This window comes from Rhinopithecus bieti, unplaced genomic scaffold, assembly GCF_001698545.2.
Source record: "Rhinopithecus bieti isolate Rb0 unplaced genomic scaffold, ASM169854v2 scaffold_51230, whole genome shotgun sequence".
NCBI lineage: Eukaryota > Metazoa > Chordata > Mammalia > Primates > Cercopithecidae > Rhinopithecus > Rhinopithecus bieti.
In genome coordinates this window covers 600,885-625,305 of record NW_016820119.1, presented here as the reverse complement: position 1 = coordinate 625,305, position 24,421 = coordinate 600,885, and the positions used below count along the sequence as shown (strand labels likewise).

General features: G+C 44.0%; 1 protein-coding gene across 3 annotated transcripts in view; it reads left to right on the top strand.

Moving 5' to 3' along the window:
• SUSD6 (sushi domain containing 6) overlaps positions 1–24,421 on the top strand; it is a 105,135-nt gene that overhangs the window by 20,205 nt on the left and 60,509 nt on the right. Inside the window, exon 1 of one of the 3 annotated variants that reach the window (XM_017859608.1) lies at positions 22,595–22,702. The exons of the other annotated variants lie outside the window; for them this stretch is intronic. The gene's annotated coding sequence lies outside the window, so the exon portion shown is untranslated. Of the gene's footprint in view, positions 1–22,594; positions 22,703–24,421 lie in introns of those variants that run through there. 3 annotated transcript variants of the gene reach the window in all.

The window sequence follows — 24,421 nt, the reverse complement described above, 5'->3', positions numbered from 1 at the left end:
GATTATCCTGAGGTTTCATGTTCCTGGAGTAGGATTATGACCATGACATTTACAGAATGAAGTCCTGCAGGGTGACAAAACATCCCTGTCCCCATTGACACAGCCAAGGCACAGGCTTATAAAAGAATGTTTGCCGTCCCCAGGAAGCCTCACACAGGGCACTGGGAAATGCTTGCAAAAACAGATATTCTCAGGTCACATCCTTTTAGTTTTCTGAGGCCCCTGTGTGGAAAGGGTACAGCATGACTGTTCTAGGGTGGTCAGACTCTGTCACAGGTGGGAGGGAAGTACTTGTTTAGAATATGGCAGAGAATCCACCAAGGTGTTATAACCAACAACGATTTCTTCTTCATTCTGGGCTTTTTCCCCCTTATGCTTGTTTAATGGTTAGGAAAGAGGGCTAAATTGTACTTTTCCTTTGTAAAGGTGCACATCTCAAATTTCTTCCCCATAGTAGCTTGTTTTTTAAAAGCTTTAAGAAATTACAATTTGTACTTGTTTTTGGAAGAAAGATTAGGAAATACAGGTTAATGGCAACCCTTCCAGAGAGCACCGCTGTTCACCCTGCTATTACCCTGCTGCTTCTCTCCCTGGTCTAGGATGTCAGGGATGGCAGAGTGGCCGGTGGAGGGGTCAGGCTCCAGAGGGAGGGGCTGCATTTCTGGGAGCCAGGCTGGCCCTCTTATTGCTCTCAGGGCTGACACTTCTCTGTCTCATCCCTCCTCCCTCAGTAAATGCAGCTGGGGAGGGTTGCCTAGAAGGGGAAAACTCATTGTGTAAGGAGAACACTTCCCTTCTGTGTTTTAAAACTAATGCTTCCTTCCCCTTTTCTCTTCTTCCCAGAATAAGAGCTGCCAGTAAAACTTTAGTGCAGGACTGTTGAGATGTATTTGTCATGATATGATGGACAAAAGAATTGTCAGCTCCTCCTTTCTGTATCATCTCATTGATCCCCCCCTTATCCCCTTGCAAATGAGAATTACAGGAAATCACAACTAGCATTAAAACAAAACAACATAAAACAACAACAACAAAAAAACACTGGGCAGATGGGAAGGACGGAATGTGTAACCCCCGTTCTCAGAAATAGGCAGAATGGCTGAACTGACTGACCCTAGCATTTGGTGTTCACTGAGCCAAAGCATTGCCTAAAGATAATGATACCATCTGGAAATCAAAACCTGAATCTTCCTGCTCTCATCCAAAACTCCCCTCTTTTGAACTTCTCCAATCTAGTCAGTGACCCGCCCTGCCAGTTCTTTCTTTCACAGGTTCCTATCTCCACCACTCTAGCCAGACCTTGTCATCCGCTGGCCTTCCAGGCTGTTTTAGTCTCTCTTGCCAGGTTCACCCCCCTAGAACACGGTTCTCCTCTCCGGTGAGACTAGGTAAGAGAAAAAAGCCCTATGTGTATGGGAGGTAGCGTTGCTATCCCTTCCCATGGTAGAGGTGCTCCTTGAGGGTATTCTTGGTCCTCAAATGTAGGAGGCCTTTAGGAAATACTTGTTAAACTGGACTAGGTCAGGTTTCCTGCTCAAGAATATTTGTTGACTTCCCACTACTTACCCAAGGCAGAATTTCTCTGCCTGTTTTTCATGGCTATGCAAACTAGCCTTACCTTAAATATTCAGTTGAATACTCAATACTTTGTGGAATAGCCAGAGTCTGCCATGTGACGGATGCTAAGAAAACCATCAAGAACTGTCTCTTGCCCTGACAGATTTCTGAATGGAGTTTATTTTCTGTTCTTCCCTAATCCTTGGCCTCTCTCCCCGACCTTACCCTGCCACCCCCCATCTAGCATGCTTGCTTCAGCATTCCTGCCCCAGAAGGAATGTTCCCTCTTCCCATCCTCATACTTATTCAGCCCTCAAAGCTTTCAGGTCAGATCTCCTTTCTTTCCTTTTCAAGGCCCTCTTTGATTATCTTAGTTCAGATTAATTTCCTTTTTTCCAATTTTTTCATTATTTTGTTCATAACTCACAAATAGCTACAGCTTATTCTTCGTTATATTCTAATCATTCATATCTCACTGGTTCGCATTTTATTGCACCCATATAGAATACTGAAGTAGATATGCTTGCCTTATTGTGTGTTTTGATTGTTTGCTGTCTGGGTTTGCAGCCTCCTCAACTCCATTGAAGTTCTTGGTAGGCTGGGGATTGTGCCTTCTTTGCATTTTAAAGCTGTGTATAGAAGATTGTCAGGAAATGATGATACATGGAATAAACAAATGTGAACCATAGGAGGTGGAAGGCAGCCTGATAGTACTTTGGAAGTGTGGTTCCCAGTAGTATTTTAGGTGGCCTGGAGCACAGCAGGGGCTGGAGGCTGGGGACCATCCAGTTTTAGGACTCTGGTAACCAAGACCTGAGAGAAACTGGAAAGGTCAGGAAGGGTCAGTCTTGTCTCCCAAGAGTTTGTATTATCATGGGATTCTCATGAAACTCTGGTTCATGTGGAAAATGTGCTTATCCTAGAAGTTGACTAGGGTTCTTGGGGAATGATGGTGAGGCCAGATGCCTCTGTTTGATCCAGGTTCTCTGCATGGTGAATCACCCCAGAAGGAGGGTGTGAAAGGTGCCTGGCCACAGGGAAGCTTATAGCTTCAGGGAATGAACTCTTGGGAGCAATGGTAAGCAGACCTGTCAGACTGAGGATTTGATTTATTTGTATTACTGGCATTTGTATTGATTTTTCTGGGGAGTTTGGGGATTTGAATGTATTTTGCAAATACAAACATTTTCTTTGTCATGTCACTGATGTGGTATATAGGCTTATGTTGCATTTTTTCTTTGAATAATAGCATCTTGCATGAAATTAAAAGCAGTATCCTCCACTTCTGACTTGGTAGGGCTTTAAGCATCATGCTCGCTTTTCCCGTCCATCTCCCTTTCATTTCTTAGATCCACCTGGGACTGTGAAACAGGTTGGTAACATCTGTGGGCTAGGATGGTTTCAGCCAGCTAAATTCCCTGTTACATAGTTTAGATTTATGAGGCACATCTAAATTTACTGGAATTCTAGATAGGAAGTGTGGTTGCAAAGGCAAAACTCATGTGATAGTAGCTTGTATGAAAATAGAAGCAGCTGGAATTTTTTTCTCACAAACTTTATGCAAAACATGTCTTTATATCTTTTATTTTTGGTAAATGGATTTTGGGGTGGCATCCCCACTACTGTTGGGATGAAGGGGTATAACAAGCCAGTTTGAGATTTCACAGAATCCTGAGCCTTTGAAAAATGCTGTTGCTTTTGAAAAGTAATAAGTATAGAAGCCAGGCCGCCTTTTTCAGATTTATACCCTCTTCCCATTCTATTCTCAACTAGTAAATACTATGGCCTCAGTTTGCCTAAAAAGATAATGGCTTAAGTTTATTTAAATGTCGGCAGTAGTTTGGTAATGAATTAAGTCCTTTGATGATGATGATGATGATGATGGTAATGTTGATGATGATGGAGGACACTCAGTAGCAGTGGACTGAGTTGTGGACTAGTGCTTTCTAAGGCTCCCAGGAAGAAAATTGCTAACTCACTTTATATGTGAAGGCCTTAGTGTCAGGTAGAGGAGGAAGCAGCTGTGGAGTCATCTGGCCAAAGGTACACTTTAGAGAAGGACTTTGGATGAAGTCGTGTGTTTTCTTTTTGGAATAGGGTGTATTGCTTCGTTTGAGAAGGCCTTTTACAATAGTACAATAGTTCCTCTGGAACTCATAGCAGGATTCTTTTTCCACCCTCTTCTATATTTACAGCTGCTTTTCCCCTAGGGGAGCATTCATCTGTTTTAAAAAGCAGAGAGAGAAAACAAGAAGTTCTCTCAAACAGTGAGGTTTGGAAATCAGAACTGTACTTATTTGCCTTTCAGGAGGACATATTCTAAAGGGTTGTTGTTTGGGTGGAAGAGAAGGAAGTCATCTCCTCTGCCCCCACTCCACCCAAGGCACACCACACACACGCACACACACACACATACATACATATTCACTTCCACCCAGAGGTTCCTTGTGGCAGATGTGAAGGAGTTTAGAACACAGGATTCCCTTTATAACCCCTTTGTTGTACGAGACCAAACATGGTTTTTCAGCCCCAGAGTAAACTTTTTCTGGCAGGCCACTTTCTTGCCCTTCATATCCATGTCTAGGGCCCTGGACTGGCATTGGCTCTGAAGGCCAGGGCCAGCCTTTGGGGATTGCACTTGAGCATGTGGTCAGGGACAGCATCTGAGGGCATTTTGGACAGGAAAGATTTCTGATTATTAGGATGTTTTCATCACACCTGTGCTTCAGAGTCATAGAACTGAGGATTTCCAGGGACTGAGGTGAATTTAGTAAGTTGGTTTAACCCCAGTGCCTCTTAGTCTCTTTCTGCACAGTTTTTAGTCAGCTAGTGGGTGTTGACATGCATCTTTGTTTTTACTATGAGAAGAGGAGGAATTGTGCCTTAGCAGTTGAATAACTGTGTCTTCTATTTAGATTCTGTGGAGGGTTACACTCAAAGCTAATGAGTGCTTTCTTCCACCCTGCACACACTCCTGCTGCCTGGAGTGGGCGGCAGGCTGGAGGACCGCAATAGAGCAAGTACTGTTGCTGTTGAAGGCATAGATGGAGGTGACAGTAAGGGCAGCTAAGCCCTGAAATTCCAGTGGCTCAGACCCTGGCTGATGGCTTACCTCCTGAGGTGAGACCAAGAGGAAGGCCTTCAGCTTCCCTGAAATGAGTGCTTCTCACAGCTAAGGTAGTGTGACCAGCCAGGGGTGGGGACGGGCTTCCTGGGGAAGAGGGTGGGAGAGCCTTAATTAAGCCTGCCTGGTTTGGCAGTACCTCAGACTCGCCTCCTGTTTCTGTGTTGGCTGATAATTTCCTTCAGCTCTAAGAACAACTCTTCATTTCCAGGGGGAACCCATTGTTGCCAACACACACTCACAGAGCCTATCCCCAGTACTGCTGTGTGTGCTTTCTGCCTCCTTTCCAGAAGAGGCAGGTAGCCACTTTTTTTTTTTATGAGCTGTTCCTGCCTCATTGGAGCTCCTGGAGACTAGTGCTGCTGGACCTCTAATCTGGCAGAGGCCTGGATGAGAGCCATGCCTTAGGTTCTCAGAACAGACCTAGCCTAGTGGAGAACAGTCCTGGGGCTGCCACTGTGTCCAAAAGCGCTTGGTCACTGGTCGGATTCTGATTGCGAGATATATGAAGAAACTTTGGTGAGTTAGAATGGGGTTCTGGTTCAGCCATTCTCTCAAGAAGTCATGGTTCTTTGATAGGCCTCAGTTTTCCCCTCCTAAAATGGGTAGATTGGACTTTATAAGATGATCCCAGACTTCCTTTAGACGGTAATGTATTAGGATTCCATGACAAACCCAGGAGTCTGCCCCTGGTGTATGTGACCAAGGTTGGCAAAGGCTGGGACAGAAAGCTTGCAGTTCCCAGTTCTCTTTTGCCTCCCAGCTTTTTGATGTTTCTTCTCCTTGGAATGCCCCACACTCCCTGTACCCACCTCTTTCTGCTCTGTCCAGCTAATACCTTCTTAAAGCCAGGTATCAGCTTAGACTACCGCTTGCACCATACTTGTGTGGGTGCCTCTCCTTGGTGCTGCCATTACACCCTGTGCTCAGCACTTACCCCACTGTATTACTGTTTGTTTCCTTGTTCTTCCTGACCTTACCTGAGCTTCTTGAGGGCAGAAACTGTCTGCCGTCACCACTGTATCCCTCATTACTGGTGCAGCGCCTGGGATGTGGTATATACACAGCAAATGTTGAAGAAATGAATGTCCCCCGCTAACCAGGGTCAGCATACCCCAGTGCACTCTGGGAACTGTTCTCTGACCTTTTCCACCCTTACCCTGCCTAAGGCTCTCTTTTTCTGAACTGTGTGTGGGTGTTGGAGAGCCTTGGATAATGCTGAGTTGTTTTTGAAGTGTGTCTCATTGTGGCAAAGCATTGGGTGATGTTGCCATCCCCACCCCCAGGGTACGCTTGCAAGAATTGCTTCCACCAGGGATGGGCGTTGACTTTGCCCTGCTCCTCCTCATCTCCAGCCCTGGGGGAGGGACAGGCAAGCATGTGCAGATTGCTGTCCTCTGCCCAGCTGCCCGGGGCTGGGCCATCTGCTGCTTGTGACAGCGGGTGAGGTGAGAGGGGTGAGTGACCTGTGTGGGGTGAGCAGCAGCCTAGTCTCCTTCAGTGCACTGACTGTGTGACAGAGTTCAGCCCCGCTTCTACCCGCTTCTCCCCATGTCCTGTCTTCTTTTCCAGTTCTCTGTTGTGCTATGTTTCATCCAGGTCTTGGTTTTGTTCCAGCTGCTGCCCCCCAGCACTCTGCTAGGAGAACTCTTGCTGTGTTTTTGTTAACTCTGTGTGTGTGCTTTGCCCTTTTACCCATGCCTTCAAGAATCTTTATGTTACATAAGACAGCAGCAGCAAAAAACAGAAACAGAAACAAAAAATGTTAGAAACGAAACTTTGGACCGTTGTTGTTCTCTGTTCAGATGCAAATGATGAATCTCTTTCCATCAGAGTTTGTACCTTTGTGCTCACCACCCCGTTTTCTTGTCCCTCCTCCTGGGGAGCCTTTGAATGGCAGGGATGGGCTGAATCACTTACTTGGACTGTAATTTAGCTTGTGCTTCAAACCTTGCCTCTTTCTGACCTTGTATGGACCTAAGAAAGACGCAAAAAGGAAGTAACCTACCCCCATCCCTCTTGGTGTGGGTTTGAAGGTTCTGAACCGGGGTGGGGAGGGGAGCGGGAGTGGGAGTGTTGTGTGTGTGTGTGTGTATAAACTGTGCAAGGAGATGGGATTTGTGGATGAGAATTGTGGACAGTCTTAAAAGCCACCTTTACCAAATGAAGAGGTGACAAAGCAGGGACTAGAAGGGCAGCATGCCCTAACCAGGACTTCCCAAACTTTAACATGCATGTGAATCACCTGGGGAACCTTACTAAAATGCAGATTCTAATTCAGTAGATCTGGGATGAGGGCTGAAATTCCTCATTTCTAACAAGCTCCCAGGTGCTGCCAGTGCTGCCCTTAATGGACCATACTTTGAATAGTAGGCTCTGTTCCTCCTATTCCACCTTTTAACAGTTGATTTAAAAGATTGACCTGGGGAAGGCAAGACAGGGGCTAGTCAGGACTTGCATATTTTAAACCCAAGGCTCTGGGCTGGCCTCTCAGCCAGTGTCTATAGAGCCTTATAGGCAAGTCCCTCTTATCTAAGCTCCTGGCTTCTCTGAGCTCCTTTGGTCCAGTTTGGTTTCCAAGGTATAAGAGCTACAGCCCTTCAGAAGGTGTGTGTGCATACTCACAACAAGATTGGGTCCTTGCCCCTTTCTCTTTGGATCATTAGAAATAGATAAGGCCAAACCTAGCATTTAAAATAGAAGTTTAGAGCTGAAAGAATTTTTAATCTTTTCCAGTTTATTTTACTGAGGGGAAATGGGCCCAGAAAGCTTTTGTTACATGTCCAGAATCACAGCCAGGGGCAGAGCTGGGATGAAAAACCAGATGTCTTAATTCCCAAGCCCCTCTCTGAGGGAGTGTAAATCTGAGTTAGAGATGAGAGAATCAGAATGTTGGTTTGGGGACATGCTGATTGGACAAAAAGGCTTTCCAGTGGTTTAGGGGAATTTTGTATCACATGAACAACTCAGGTAGATCAGCTGACATCTCAGCAGCCCATCGTTTATTCACCTAGGCCAGGGCTCTTAGCTGCAGCACCCCTGACATTGAATCAAGTGATTCTTTGTGGTATGGGGTTGTCCTGTGCATTGTGGGATGTTTAGTTGCCATCCCTTGCTCTACCCATTAGATACCAGTAACACCTTGCCCCCAAGTTGTGACAATCAAAAATGCCTCTAGACATTGCCAAATGGGGGAGGTGGCACAAAATTGTTCCCAGTTGAGAAACCACTGCTTCAGGCAACTAGTATTTTGGGGAAGAAATTCCCTCTGGGGCACCTACACTGGGGTTTTTTTTTTTTTTTTTTTTTGGAGTGTATGTTAATCTCGGATTATAAAGGAAGCGTGGGGTCCCAGTCTTCCTGGGAGTTTATTTACAGTTTAGTTTATAGTTTAGTGGGGGAGGGGGGAACCACGAAACTATTAACTATAGACTCCCAGGAAAGCTCCCACCTTAATACCTCCTCCAGGATGTGTAGAGACCCAGGCTGGACTCTGAAGAATGTGGTGCAAGCCCAGGGTGCTTAATGAGGAAGAGATTTTGCTGTCCTGGGCTGGATTGCATAGCTAAGAACTGAATAACTATCTTTCACTTACTCCTTAGGAGAATTCTTCCATTTTGAAAAAAATTTATACACACACACACACACACACACACACACACATAATATATAATATATATATTTGGAGACAAGATCTCACTCTGTCACCCGGGTTGGAGTGCAGTGGCACAATCATAGCTTACTGTAACCTCGAACTCCTTGGCTCAAGTGATTTCTCCTGTCTCAGTTTCCTGAGTATCCAGGACTACAGGTGCACACCACCACACCTGGCTGATTTTCTTTTTGTTTATTGTAGAGACAGGGTCTCGCTATGTTGCCCAGGTGGTTTCAAACTCCTGACCTTGAGTGATCCCTCCACCTCAGCCTCCCAAAGCACTGGGATTACAGGCATGAACCACTGCACCTGGTGTGAAAAATAAATTTTATCTGAATTTGTGGAGGGCAGTCAGACACATTAACCAACAAATGTCTACCTTTGAATGGAGAGAGACAAACTCAAGCCTGATATTGGTAGACTAACTCCTTATTTTTTATTTCTACTTTGATTTTATTATGATATGGGTTGAATCCTCTGATAGCTTTTCCTGTCTATTTTCTAGTGTGTTAAGAGATTATTACTATAAGACTGGAACTATAGTCTGTAATGTTCTGAGGACATAGGTATAAAACATGGGTAATGCTCTTTTTAGATGTGAGCCTAAGAAAGGGTTTTTATCCATTTTCAATTTTCAGAAGATGCTGTACTTGCAAATGTTTTTAAGGCCACAGAGTTCCCACCTTGTCCTCAACACTAGGCCTTCCTAAATATTATTCCAGTGCACAAAAAGCATTAGTGATGGAATAGAGCCTCCATTGCCTCCTGGCTTGCATCATTCCTGACACTGAATCTGCGGTAATTCTTTGCTCCTCTGTCGGCCATGTGTCTAATTTTCCCTGCCCCATGGCTACTTTTAGGACTTTCTTTATCACTGTTTTTTTTTTTTTTTTTTTTTTTTTTTTTTTTTTAACATTTTGATTATGATGTACCTTGTGTTTTCTTTTTGTGTTTCTTCTTCTTGGGGTTTGATGAGCTTCTTGTATCTGTTTGTGTATAATTTTCATATAATTTGGAAAATTTGGGGCATTCTTTTCTCAGTATTGTTGCTGTGCCTTGCTACCTCTCTCCAGCCATTACTCCTGTTCTATTAAGCTGCTTGTTATGTTCCACAGTTCACTAATGTTCTGTTCTTTTTTTTTTTTTTAAGTCTTTTTTTCTCAGTATATAATTTTGGATAATTTCTTTTGCAAATTTACTATTTTTTCTTCTGCATTGTCTAATCTGCTGTTAATCCTATCCTGTGTATTTTTTATTTCAGATACTGGTATTTTTCCCTCTAGAAGTTCAATATGAATATTTGAATCTTTATATTTTTTGAGACAGGGTCTTGCTCTACCACTCAGGCTGGAGTGCAGTGCCGCTATCATAGCTTGTTGCAGCCTCAACGTCCTGGGCTCCAGCAGTCCTCCCACTTCAGTCTCCTGAGTAGCTGAGATTACAGGTGCATGTCACCACACCCAGATAATTAAAAAAAAAATTTTTTTTTAGAGAGAGGAGGGACTCATCCTATGTTGCCCAGGCTAGTCTCAAACTCCTGGAATCAAGAGATCCTCCTACCTTGGCCTCCCAAAGTGCTGGGATTACAGGCACAGGCCACTGTGCCTAGCCACTTCAAATCTTCTTTATGGCTTTTCTCTCTTCATCATGCTCGTGCCTTGTTCTCTCTTGAACACATGGAGTGTATTTATAATAGAGATTTAATATCCTTGTCTACTAGTTCTGTCCTCTCTGTCATTTCTTGATCTGTTTCTGTTGTTCGATTATTCTCCTAGTTTTGGCTCATATCTTTCTGGGCTTTATTTTGCATGCCTGTTAATTTTTTATTGAAAGCCAATCGTAGTTTTACCTTGCTGGGTGCTGGAACTTTTTGTATTTTTTAAAATACTTTTGGGCTTTGTTCTCAGGAGCAGTTCAGTTACTTGGAATTGGTTTGATCCTTTCATGGCTTACTTTTAAGCTTTGTTAGGCTGAGTCCAGAATAGCTAAGATAACTAAGCTGGTCCCACTTGGAGGCAAAACTCTTCTGAAGATACACAGTGCCCTGTGTATTAGAAGACTTTCCTGCCTTGGCTGGTGGGAGCATGTATTAGTCTGTTTTCACACTACTGGTAAAGACATACTCAAAACTGGGAAGAAAAAGAGGTTTGATTGGACTTACAGTTCCACATGGCTGGAGAGGCCTCAGAATCATGGCAGGAGGCGAAAGGCACATCTTACATGGTGGCGGCAAGAGAAAATGAGGAAGAAGCAAAAGTGGAAACCCTTGATAAACCCATCAAATCTTGTGAGAATTATTCACTATCACGAGAATAGCATGGGAAAGACCAGCACCCGTGATTCAATTACCTCCCCCTGGGTGCCTCCCACAACACATGGGAATTCTGGGAGATACAATTCAAGTTGAGATTTGGGTGGGGACACAGCCGAACCATATCAGAGCATGAACTATTTCTGGCTCTGAGTGAGTTCTAGGGGTTGTGCCACCCACTTCTTTGTGATCATTATTTTCCCACCCTTGCTAGTTTCCTCACAGGCATGCACAGATCAGTACTTAGCCTAAAACTCAAAGGGGTCCATCTGCAGGTGTTTGTTGATTTTGCTCTTTGCAGCTCTCTACTTTTCAATTAATTTGCTCTGTTAAATTCTAGCCACCTGGACCTCTCCAAATTTCCAACTGTGTTTTTTTCAGCTGAGACTGTTGAACTCTTTCAGGTTTCTCTGCCCTACCCTATGGCCTGGAAACTCTCAAGGGAGTTAAGTGGGGCAGTAGTAGGGCTCACTGCGTTTTTTCCCCCCATATCTCAAGGATTACTGCCCTGTGCTGCCTGTTGTCCAATGTCTGAAAACCGTTATTTTATCTGGTTTTTCAGTGGTTTAGGGAAGGAGAATAAATTGAGTCCCCATTATTCCATCATGACTAGAGGTAGATATTCCTCAGCTGTCCCTCAAATCAGGTATTAGCCTTGGATGTCATTTTGCTTCTGTGTTCACTTATTGAAACATGGATCATTTAGACAAATCTTATGGTAGTTCAGCTAGATTCACATCATGTCAAGTTGCCAAACATTTAGCACCTGCTATGTCCAAAAGAATGGCATGGGCAGTATCTTGCTGAATGTGGTATAATCTGTAACTTTACCTGTATTCTAATGCTGCACCTTCTAGCAGAAGATTCTGTGCATCTAGACATGCATGTGACATAGATACACTTTGAGTCTTCTTCCTGTACCTCCTGATCATGGTCCCATTAAACCTGGGCAAACAACTGAACTAACTAGTCACAATTGGTGAGCAAACAGCAGGTGCTTGGCTGTCTGCCTATTCATGAGTCAGACCCAGACAACCCTGTGCGGGGAGGAAAGAGAGCATTAAGTCTCTGTGTGTGGGTGGTCACCTCCATTTTACCTGGCCTTGTTCTGTGCCAGATACTATATTCGATTTCAAAAATGTGTGACTCATTGACTCTGTAATTCCATGAAGTATAGGTCTATTACCTCAATTTTATATGTGACAAACAGAGGCTCACAACAGTAAAGCAGCATACCTAGGCCCTGTGAGAAGCTAGAGGCAGAGTCAGGATTTGAATTCCCTTTTGTGTGACTCAGAGACTATGTACTATTCACTAGACTACATTGATTGACCCTATAATTTTCTCTGTCACTTCCCTCTTCTGGACTCTAGCTTATCTTCCTGTTTTATCTTTGACATGTTGGCTGTATATCTCCCATGACTTTTCACTTTGTACCTCATGTTATAATTATTTGTGTTTGTGTCTTATATATATACACAATATACAGTAGACTGTAAACTCTTAAGGGCGTATGCTTCCTTCCCGTCTTTGTACGTCTCAAAGAATCTTGTACCTGTAGGTGCCCAATGTATGTGTTGAATAGTCACTGAGTTCCTTAAGAAAGAAGTGTGTTAGGAATGAGTTCAGAAGCCCTGTCTGGAGGGAAATATCAATTTATGATGTTTCTTCTTCTTCTTCTCTGTGTTTATCATAATCCCTTTTACCATATTCCAGAATGTTGCCTGAATTAATTAATTAATTAATTATGTCCGGGCGCAGTGGCTCACGCCTGTCATCCCAGCACTTTGGTAGGCTGAGGTGGGTGGATCACAAGGTTAAGAGATGGAGACCATCGTGGTCAGCATGGTGAAACCCTGTCTTTACTAAAAATACAAAATTAGCTGGGCATGGGGGCGTGTGCCTATAGTCCCAGCTACTCGGGAGGCTGAGGCAGGAGAATTGCTTAAAGCAGGGAGGCGGAGCTTGCAGTGAGCCGAGATTATGCCACTGCACTCCAGCCTTGCGACAGAGTGAGACTCTGTCTCAAAAAAAAAAAAAAAAAAAAAAAAAAATATTTTCTCAGGATGTGTTCTCATCTGACTTGCCTGGATTTTATAAAGTTATTTGTTTGGTGCCTTTGCCTGAACTTTGACTAATTTGTGATTACTTTTGGAATCTCTATTCGGACATTTGAAGGACTCTCCTTTATGTGAATTAGTTTAAGCAAATTCCTTCTTGATTCCTGATTTAGGGCCCCAATGCAAGGAACTGGAAGTATGACTAGGACTAGAACTAGAACATACAGGCCTTGGCAGAGGGACTTTGTACAATTAGAAGGTGATGTAAGGGTGGGTATAGGTGGCGGCAGGGGCATGGGGCTAATCAAAGAGAAGGAAGAGTGGGCAAGTTCCTACTTCTCATTTTTGTTTGTACCTCACAGTCTAACCTTGACAGCTTACAGGAAGTTTGGGTAATTTATGATGAAGAGGACAGGAGGAATCATGGTTTGGTTGTAAGTTAGGAGGCTTCCTGGAAGTTACACAAGATGGAGAACATTTGGAGCCAGAAGACAGGATCTTGTTTGGCTTGAGTGTGTGCCTCATTGGGGCTGCTAAGTTTCATTAGATGGAGGTGAAGACTTGTCCCTGGAATCCTAAACCTGAAACTCAGGGAAGAAACTCAGGTTACTTTCTGAGTAGAAAGGAGGGAAATGGCAAAAACTGAGACCATATGTATGGAGAAACTTAAGGCCTCAGATGTATTAGGGAAGGTCACCTCTTTGGCCCTGCCACTAGGCTATTTTTTTCCATTCATGAATCCTATGGAAGAGGTAGCAATTTCAGGGGAGGGGATGATGGGGTAGAGAGACTTTGTTGTTGTTGAACACTAAGGAAGCAGGAAACTCTAAGCTGTCTGCCCAACTTCTACCTAACTTTTGCTAAATATGGAGTATGGAAGTGTTAGTTCAGAGAGACTTTCCATGGAAGGGGTGGAGGATGTCTCTGAGCTATCTGTACCATTTAGGAAGCCTTAACTCCAATCATTGGGTTAACTGAGAAGTTATACCTCATAAGACACAAACCCCCTCTAGTTATCATCCAGTCTTTCTTCTCCCTTCTTTATCACCTCCTTCCCCAAATAGTTTTGCCCTTATTGTGTCCACTTTCTCACTGCTTTTTTTGAGACAGCATCTCACTCTGTTGCCCAGGCTGGAGTGCAATGGTGCGATCTCAGCTCACTGCAACCTCTGCCTCCCTGCTTCAAGCGATTTTCCTGCCTCAGCCTCTTGAGTAGCTGGGAGTACAAGTGCGCACCACCACGCCCAGCTAATTTTTGTATTTTTAGTAGAGACGAGGTTTTACTGTGTTGGCCAGGCTGGTCTGGAGCTCCTGACCTCAGGTGATCCGCCTGCATTGGCCTCCCAAAGTTCTGGGATTACAAGCGTGAGCCACTGTGCCCAGCCTCCCACTTTTAATTCATGTTAAATTTGATATAATCTGCCTTCACCACTTTGATAAAACTGTTATTGATTAGATCACCACTGATCTCCTAGTGGCCAGATCCAGTGGGCCTTTTTCAGTCTTCGTCTTTCTGGGCCTTTGTTGCATCTGCCACTTCTCTTGTTTTCCTTGAGCCTCTCTGTCCCTCTCTTGACATCTGTTGCACATGCCCCTGGTTTCCATGTACCTTTTGGAGTATCTTTCATAGGCTTTCCTTCCTCAGTATGCATATTATAGGTTTGCGTTCTCCCTAGGATTCTGTCCTTGACTTTCTTCTCAACCTGCCCTCTTTCCTAGGTGAGCTCATCTATTTTGCATGGTTTCAACTGTCACTTACAGGTTGATCACGCCAGGGCTACATCCCAAGCTCAGAGTGCTCTGTAGGGTTTCACATTCATTTCTAATTTGCCTGCTAGACCTTTCTACCAGTTATCCCTCAGGTACCCCCAGCTCAGTATATTAAAGAATAATCTGAATGAAATTCATTATGTTCCCTGACAAAACCTGCTTATTTACCTGTATTATTTTTCTCCTGTGGTAGCTTCTACCATTTATGCATAAGCCAAAAACTTAGGCATCATCTTTTTTTTTTTTTTCTGAGGTGGAGTCTTGCTCTGTCGCCCAGGCTGGAGTGCAGTGGTACGATCTTGGCTCACTGCAAGCTCCGCCTCCCAAGTTCACACCATTCTCCTGCCTCAGCCTCTCAAGTAACTGGGACTACAGGTGCCCGCCGCTATGTCTGGCTAATTTTTTGTATTTTTATTAGCAGTGGAGTTTCACCGTGTTAGCCAGGCTGGTCTTGAATTCCTGACCTCGTGATCCACGACTGCTGGGATTACTGGCATGAGCCACTGCGCCCAGCCTCAGGCATCATCCTTTATTGTTCTCGCTCACCCCATCCTATTAGCTTTTGGTATCTTCGATAGCATTTGGCACATCACAAGTACTGAATGAATGGATGGATGGATGAAAATGTTTGTTTATTTCATCCAAATTTAATTACAATTAAGTACCTTGGCCTTGGTGAAGCTGAATGCTCTTGGTTACACTAACTTTTGGGAAGGTCATTTGATTTTTGGCCACATTGAAATTATATCAGGAAGACTCTTTTTAAAGATAAATACTTTGTTGGAAGGATTAGTCATTATTAGAAAGGGGTGGATTGGCCACTCTACTATCTTATAGGGCTCTCTAAGGAACTGCTGAGAAATTTGTTTGTGCAGTTAAAGGTGAGGTGGGTGAAGTCAAATTGTGCTGGCTGATGGAGTGGGGGTGGGGTTGTCCATGGTGCTCATGGGAGTACAGAGAGTGTGTTGTTGGTGAACTTGTCACAGTGCTATGGATTTAATGCAAGAAATAGGCAAGGCTCTTCTGTTGGGGGGAGTAATATGCCCCATTTCACTCACTAATGGATTTCCTAATTGTATCCTAGTATTTCTAACATAAAGGCTGATGATGTGTATTTAACCATTTTGCCAAGTTTATCTCCCTTTTCTTGTTGTCCAGCCCCCGGGGGGGGGTGGGGGGGAAGGAAAAAAGGAGAAAGTGACTTAAAGAATCAGGATTTGGGCCGGCCTCTGTGACTCACACCTGTAATCCCAGCACTTTGGAAGGCTGAGGCAGGCAGATCACATGAGGCCAGAAGTTTGAGACCAGCCTGGCCAACGTGGTGAAACCCTGTCTCTACTGAAAATACAAAAATTATTCGGGCTTGGTGGTGCACCCCTATAATTCTGGCTAATCAGGTGGCTGAGGCATGAGAATCACTTGAACCCGAGAGGCAAAGGTTGCTGTGAACTGAGATTGTGCCACTGCACCCCAGCCTGGGCAACAGAACATCCAAGGAAAAAAAAAAAATAAAGAATCAGGATAATCAGGATTTAGAACCAGAGAAATTCTTCAAGTAGAGATGGTCTAGTCCAGCCCTGCATTTTCAGATGATGATGACAATAATAATGATAGATGGTGATGAATATAATAGTAACTACCATTTTTGATGACTTACTAAGTCACAGGCACTATGCTATGTACTTTATATACATTTCCCCGTATAATACTTAAAGTATCCCTGTGAGATAGGAATTACTAGTACCATTTTATAGGAAGGAAATAGAGGTCCTGAAAGGTTGGATAACTACATTGAGGTAAAGAGAATGCTGAAGTAGCTATCATGCAGAGAGATGGAGCATCCTCCTTGTTCAAGATCAAGTTTTCCAGTTAAAGGAGAAACACAAGTGGAATCCAAGTCTCTTGACCTTGAGCTCAGTTGAGCACCTATTTTTTGTTTTGACTTGAGAACTCACTTTCTGTGGTCATTTTTGTCTTATTCTCACTATGCTTTTAATTTCAGTGAAATTGAATGAAATAGGGGAAGGGTGATTTAGAGTTGGGGTTTTGGTGAGTTTTAAAGTTTATTTTAAATAGGCAGCTTTCCCAGACTGACTGGGAATGTAGCAGAAGGCCTGAGAACCAGGAAGTGACACAGACCTGTTTATACCATCCCACTCTGGGGCCTTTGCAAAAGGATCCACAGAGATGGTAAAAAGTAAACATAACTGCATCAGCCAGTTCTCTAGGGTTTGCTATTTTTGACCTGGAGGAGGTGTTTCCTGAATAGCTATAAGTACTCAGAATACCAAAATTTATCTCATAAACATTCCTTGAGTGAAGGTATATTGACAGACAGACATTTTTTTGTTACCACACAGCAGCATTCAGTGATTCTAGGCAGACAAAATTAACAGTTTTTTTCCCTCCTCTTTCTGCCACACTTTTGGTGAATTGTTCTTCCATTTGTTTATCTTTCTTTGTAAGTATCACTGTGCATGCAAAACACTGTCCTGGGAGCTCTAAATGTGTGCATGGGTTCAAGGTCCAACTCAAAGCTTTCTCTTTCACTTCTCCCTACTCCCATCAGAAGTCTTTGTTCCTGTGTCCTCTGTGTTCTCAGAGCACTTTTTAAAAAACCTTCTTTGGGCCCTAGTAACAATTTGACAGTGTTATATAGATAAACGTAATTCCTCTCACGTAAGTTGTGAATTCCTTGAGAGTAAGAACTGTGCCCCAATTCATCTCTATGATCACCCGAGCCTTGCACAGAAGACAGCCAGTAAATATTAGCTGAATTGCGGTATAGTCATTGGAAACACAGAGCCCTAAGAAGTCAGCTTTAGCAAATCGGCTTCCCGGACTTTATTTGCCAACTGAGTATTGAAGCCTGTTCCACTCAGCCCTGATGGGAACCAAGCAGAGAGATGTGATGACACATGAGATATATCTCTAGGGTCTAGGAACCAATTACAGTTGCCTCTGCCAAGCATCTGTTTTGCTACCTGGCCAAAATTTCAGGATTTATATAATCTTTTCCCTCTTGTTTTATACATGCTGCTATTTTGCCATTTTGTATGTTTCTATACAAATTATATCTTGTGAGTTTATCTTTTTTTCTCATTCACTGGAGAAGTATTGTTGAGCACTTTAGGGGCAGAGAATTGGTGGTTTCTGCAGGAGTTTATTACCTGCGGAAATGCAGCATACCAAAGTTAAATAACTGTGAGTGGCCTTTGGGGAGGGATATGATTGACTGTCCTATTCCTGGTCCAGGCAGGGATGCTGAGGGTTTGGAAGAGCCTTCCATGCCTTTGGGCTGAACTGAGAAATTCTTCCAAAACTAAGATAGGAACTAAGCTTGCCCTTTTATTTGGAAAACAAAAGAGCAGGGAGCCCTATTAGGGAAGCAGGAGGAGGAAAGACTTCCAGGCCCCTTGGATTCCATTTATCTGTAAAATTGGGCTAATACCACCTATTTAATGAGGTAATGAGTGTGTGTATGTGTATATTCCCTAAGTCTCCTAGAAACTAATATTATTTCAGGATAGTCACAAACAATAGCTGTTTAATTTGGAGGGGAGGTAGTGCTAAGTGCTTTAAAAAATTTTTAAGAATTTGATGGGAAAGATTGTGGGAGGCTCACTTGTTTAACCTGTTGGCTGTTCTCTTGTCTTAAACTAACATTGTGTTTTGAGCCTAGTCTCAGGCAGTGTTTCCAAACCAGCTGAAACGGTGCCCTTTGGTTGTCTAGTGGGGGTCAGTCACAGCCTGTTAGAACAGGAAGGGGCTTAGCCAGCATGAATTTGAGCACCCACTGTTTCATGCATCATCCTACGTGTCTCGCGTTTGTCTTAATTTCACCGCACAACAACCCAATGAAGTGGGTATCGTTTATCCAGTTTACAGATGGCAACTGAAAATAACTTGCCTTAGCCACCCAACTGATAATATCTGCCAAAATTTTTCCATGATACTGGCCTCCCTGAGAGATACGTAGTTCAACTGTTTCATTTTACTGATGAGAAAACAGAAGCATGGAAGCCAAGTGCTTGTCTGAGGTTGGCCCATCAGTCATGTTGAAGCTGGGACTGGAGAAAGGGTTTCCTACCTTCAGGTCAGGAACTTATGACAGGCTTGGTTCCTGCTCACAGGCATTTTGCCTCCTCTCCCCCTTTTTTCTGTCCGGTCTTGTTCTCTCTTGCCTTTCTCTCTTGCATCTTTTCTCCCTTTCTCCCTGGGCCCCTGTAGCTCTGCAGTGTGTGCAGAGGCTGGGTTTTGTTGTTGTGTTGTTAAGACGTGTGTTATTTTTAGAAAGCATTTTAGGAACACTGTGTACAGATAGTCCATACAAATGTGCTGATGGATTGATTAAACCCTAAAGGGAAAGTGAACTGTCCTGGGTTTGCTGCAATGCAGAGGAAGATAGATGCTAGGGATCTGCCTTGGAGATGTAGGGGAATATGCTGTCAGTCAGAACAGTGAGGATAAAGTTAATGTTGCTTCCTTCCAATCAGAACCTGTGTTGACTTTTTTTTTAGAGGAAATACTTTTGGTCCCCTCCTATTCCCTAGAAGACATTCCAGTTTTCTTAAAACTGAAAGGTCCTTTGGGGATCATCCAGGTTCACCCCCGAGACAGGAAGACTCACTGAGTTGCCCAAGGCCAAACCACTTTTCAGTGGCTGGGACCTAGGCTGTCTCTCCTGTCCTGTGATCAGGTCCCTGCTGCAGTCATCCTGCTGTTAGGTGCTAGAAGAGAGGTGTTAGAGACTTGTTAAAGAGAAGAAGACTTAGGTGGGGTGATAGTATGTCGGCTGGCGTTCCTGTTGTCTGAAGCTGGGGAAAGCGTGTTGCCCAGATGATGTGGTGAGCAATTCTGGGGGTGACAGACAAGGGCACAGGGAATATCAAAGCAATTCAGAAAAACCTCTGAGTGGCTTAAGAGGAAAGCTGAGGGTAATGTTTGTGATTTGGAGGGGGTGTGATTTTAACAGGAGTTTGATGTTTGCCTTTTCAGGTAGGAGCTGGAGATTAAAGGAAATGGATAAGTTAATATTCTGGCCTGAAAGGATGTCAGAGTCCAGTAGCATTTGTGGCTGTCAAAGCACTCAAGTGTTAGTGGCACAAAGGAAAGGGGAAGATATACAAGTTAGTAGGACTGGAAGAATCCATTGATCCACAGTGGGAGAAGACAGAAGGCATCTATAAATAACTGAATTTTGGGGGGTAGGAGGCATTAAGTTCCAATAAGTGTTTAGATATCTTTTGATGCTGTAGCCTGGCCATTTCAGGGTGAGTAGGGGTACTGAGGGGAGATGTTGCAGGGAAGAAAGAGAGGTTAAGGAAGGGCCTGGGCAGCTTTGGCTGTATTAGTCATTTCTTTTACTTATCACACCCCTCTGGGGAACTTTGGACTTCAAACTGTTAGGACTTCTTATCATTACAACCTTAAATATAATTAGCTGGTTAAATTCTGTTCATGTTTCTGGAACCGTTCTTTGTCCTTTCTCATCATGTAGCAGGATCAAGGTTGGTGAACATGGTTAATTAAAGGAATAAACTCTTGTTCTGGGCTCTTACCACTACTACTGTTATCCCCTGTCTAGATTAGTCTGAGGCAAGAAAAGGATTTATGTTGGTTTTGTCATCCCAGTTCCCTCTCTTAACTAATGGACAGAGGAGCCATGGTTTAGGAAACAATTTGTTCTAAAAATTACATGTAGAGGCCGAGGCAGGCAGATCACTTGAGGTCAGGAGTTTGAGACCAGCCTGACCAACATGGCAAAACCCTGTCTCTACTAAAAATACAAAAATTAGCCAGTCATGGTGGTGTGCACCTGTGGTCCCAGCTACTCAGGAGGCTGAGGCAGGGGAATCACTTGAACCCAGGAGGTGAAGGCTGCAGTGACCCAAGATTGTGCCACTCCTGCTGCACTCCGGCCTGGGCAACAGAGCGAGACTCTGTCTCAATAAATAAATGAATAAATAAATAAATAACATGTAAACGGAGTCTGACTTTACCCACGCAGCACCTGGGAGCCACACTTGACTGAATCAGACCCCTCTTGCCTTCAGGAGAAGAGTTCGATAGTGTAAGATGACCTTGCACCTTCAGCAGGACTATAGTATTCTCGGGAGGGGTGGGCCCCAGGGTAGTCAGACACGTGGACTGAGGAGATCTGGGCTTTGGCTGCCTTGGGAACAGGGGGCCCTGGCTGTTTACTGGCTGGCCCCAGCTGCTGCTGATGCTGCCTCCCAAGGCCGGAGCCATTTTTGAAGGTGACTCCAGGGCACTTTTAATCTTATTAGCAGGCTCTTGGGTTAACCTGGAAGCATCTGTGGCAACAACAAGCAAGTAAACCATGTGAACTTTGGGCTTGTGTTGCAGGCCTTTAACACCAGAAACCCACCATGCGTGTCATCATTTCTCAGCCCTTTGCTGTTTTGGCTTCTGGCTAAGACAGTAAACATAAGCCCCAGGTGTTTCTAGTTTACAGAGCATTTCCTCATATTTTGTTCCTTTTGAGCCTCAACAGAGTCTAGGGAGATAGTCAAAGCAAGTAACAGCCCCATTTTACAAATGAGGAAACGGGCAGAGATGAAGTAAGTGACTTCCTCAAGGTCAGAGCTGTGGCTTGAGGGCAGTGTTCTTCCTCATTGGAGGAACTTATGGACAGGAAGTGAGTGTCCACGATATCACATTCAGCAGGGCACAGTCACCCAGCTGTTGATGTTCTAAGTTTACAGAGGTGGGAGAGGCTGCCCTTTTGGGCAGTCTAGCTGAGGCCTCCTGTTACCACCAGCTGTTGGGGCAGCAGCACTAGCTCCCAAGAAATAAAATCAGAAGGGTGACTCTCCTCACCTGTGTTTTGAAGAGGAACGCTGGCTACTGGGATAAGAGATGGATTACAGCAAGAGAAGGGTAGAAGCAGTGAAGAATTATGTGGCCTTAGAGCCTTTTTCAGATGTGGAAACAGAAGGCAGACAGCCTTCATGACCAGCCCTCTGCCTGGTGGCAGAGGTGGGACTGAGTCATTGCAGGCCCTCTCCTCTGTCTCACCTCTAAGTTCAGATGTGATACTCCTTGTGAGGATGGCCGAGTACTGGTTTTGAACTTGATGCTTAGTTCTAGGTTCCTCTTCAGTGATAATGTTTTTTTTTTATTTTTATTTTTGAGACTGAGTCTCGCTCTGTCACCCGGGCTGGAGTGCAGTGGCCGGATCTCAGCTCACTGCAAGCTCCGCCTCCCGGGTTTTTACACCATTCTCCTGCCTCAGCCTCCCAAGTAGCTGGGACTGCAGGCGCCCGCCACCTTGCCCGGCTAGTTTTTTGTATTTTTTAGTAGAGATGGGGTTTCACTGTGTTAGCCGATCTCCTGACCTCGTGATCCGCCCGTCTCAGCCTCCCAAAGTGCTGGGACTACAGGCTTGAGCCACCGCGCCCGGCCAATAATTTTTTTTAATTAGGAGAAGTAGTCACTAACATGCCTAAGGAATACTGAAGTGAAATGGATTGTTTTTGTTTAAACAAAGTTTTAGTCTCAATATTTCTCTAGGGATAATGAATACCTAGTGAAACGTTTTTGTTTTTGCTTGGTGTACTAAAGCCACCATCCAAGGACAGGTCTTGTTTTTTAAAATTCTATGTTCAAGGCAGATCATTTTTTAAAATGATTAGATTTATAGTGTGGCCTTTTCTCCACAGTAGCTGGGTTCTCCCATTCTGGGTAATACTTTGGAGATTTAGGGGTTAGCTTTCTTCTGTTTTATTTCTGAAGCAGTAACCCTTGACCTAGCCTTACATGTAAACACCCCACTGACTACTTTCCATTTATCTTTTCTTTACAAACCCCCCTTTCCATCACCCCATCTGTTCTGCACCTGTCCCGTCTTAGGCTTCATGGTGGAATTGGTTCCCTGACTCAGGTAGCTGCTTAAGCAGTAAGGGAGGAGCCAACTGTTCTTGCAAAACAAAACCAAAACCAAACAAAAAACCTAAAACCGATCAGGAACTTATACATGTACATCTTGTCTTCTCCAGTTCCATACTGGCTCCTCCCCACAGTATTCACGATTTTGGCAAACCTTTGCTACCTGCCTGTCAGATGCCAGTCCTTGTGCTGGCGATTGAAGATTCCGAGTTGAGTAATTCACTGTCCCTGCCTTCAAGGAACTCTCAGCCTGGTGTGATGAGACAGATAAACAAATAGATATAATAACCTGTTAAAGGTACACTCACAGCAAGGTAAGAAGGGGTCATTTCTGCGTTGGAGGTGGGTGTGGTGTGAAGTGTCAGGAAAGAATTCCTCTAGATGACCCTTGTACTGAGCCCCTAAAATGACTGTATTCCTGGGAGAGGGAGCAATTAGGTTTTTGAGATTTGTTTTAATGGCAGTTTGTTGAGAGAGGAGACAGTCTATAGGAAGGCCTTGCTACATTAACTTTATATTTTGTTTTTGAATAGATAATACATGTACAAAGTACAACACTCAAGATAGTAAAAGGGAATATATGCAGTGAAAAATGTTTTTCTCCTTCACCGTTAACCACTCAGTTCCCCTCCCTGAAGGCAATCATTAGCTACCAATTTCTTTTTTTTTTTTTCTTTTTTTTTTGAGACGGAGTCTCACTCTGTCGCCCAGGCTGGAGTGCAGTGGCACAATACTGGCTCACTGCAACCTCCGCCTCCCAGGTTCAAATGATTCTCCTGCCTCAGGCTCCCGAATAGCTGGGATTATAGGTGCCCGCCACCACACCTGGCTAATTTTTGTATATTTAGTAGAGATGGGGTTTCACCATTTTGGCCAGGTTGGTTTTGAACTCGTGACCTTGTGATCCACCCACCTCGGTCTCCCAAAGTGCTGGGATTACAGGTGTGAACCACTGTGCCCAGCAGTTACCAATTTCCTATGCTTTATTCCAGGTGAGTTTTTCAGTGCTTATGGGGGGGGTGTCTTTTAAGAATACATGCATGTACACAAGTTATTTTTTTCACATACTAATTTTAGAAGTCATTCCATATTAGCACAGGTTGAAGCGCCCTGTTCTTTTTAAACCACTGCACGATATTCCATTATTTTGGGTGTACTATAACTTATTTAAGTACTCCCCTTTCACGAACTTTTAGGTTGCTTCAGTCTTTTGCCTTTACAAACAATATGTGAATATCTTTCATATATGTCATTGCACATGTGATTTCTTAGGACACATTCTAGAACTGATAGGTCAGAGTATAGGTGCATTTTTTTTGGAATATTCACAAGTTGCTCTCTGAAGGGTTCTATATTGATTATAAAATGCTAGCCAGGCAGAATGGCTCATCCCTCTAATTTCAGCCCTTTGGGAGGCTGAGTTAGGAGTATCGCTTGAGGCCAGAAGTTTGAGACCAGCTGGGCAACATAGTGAGTCACCCTCTCTCTTAAAAAAAAAAAAAGGTAGGTGTGGTGGCATGCTCCTGTAGACCCAGCTACTTGGGATGCTGAAGCAGAAGGATTGCTTGAGCCCAGGAGTTCAAGTGAGCTGTGCTCACACCACTGCATTCCAGCCTGGATGACAGAGCAAGACCCTGTCTCTTAGAAAAACAAACCAAAAAACACACCAAAAAACTAAATTTAAGATTCTTTACCATTTGGCCAGCCCCACAGCTCTTCCCCTGCCTGCCCCCTCGCTCCCCACCAAAATCCTCTAAAATCCCTGCCAGTGTGATCTTCCTAAATGAGTTTCGTCTTTTAATTTCCCTGTTTAGAATCCTTGTAAGGGTAAAGTTTAAACCCCTCTGCTTAGCCCCTGCCTCCAGCCTCTGCCAGTAGTAATGTGCTCCCATAGTACTCTCATCCACTTGTATTTGGTGCTTCCTTTTTTTTTTCTTTTCCTTCTTCGTTTTCTCCTTCCTTCCTTCCTTCCTTCCTTCCTTCCTTCCTTCCTTCCTTCCTTCCTTCCTTCCTTCCTTCCTCCCTCTCTCCCT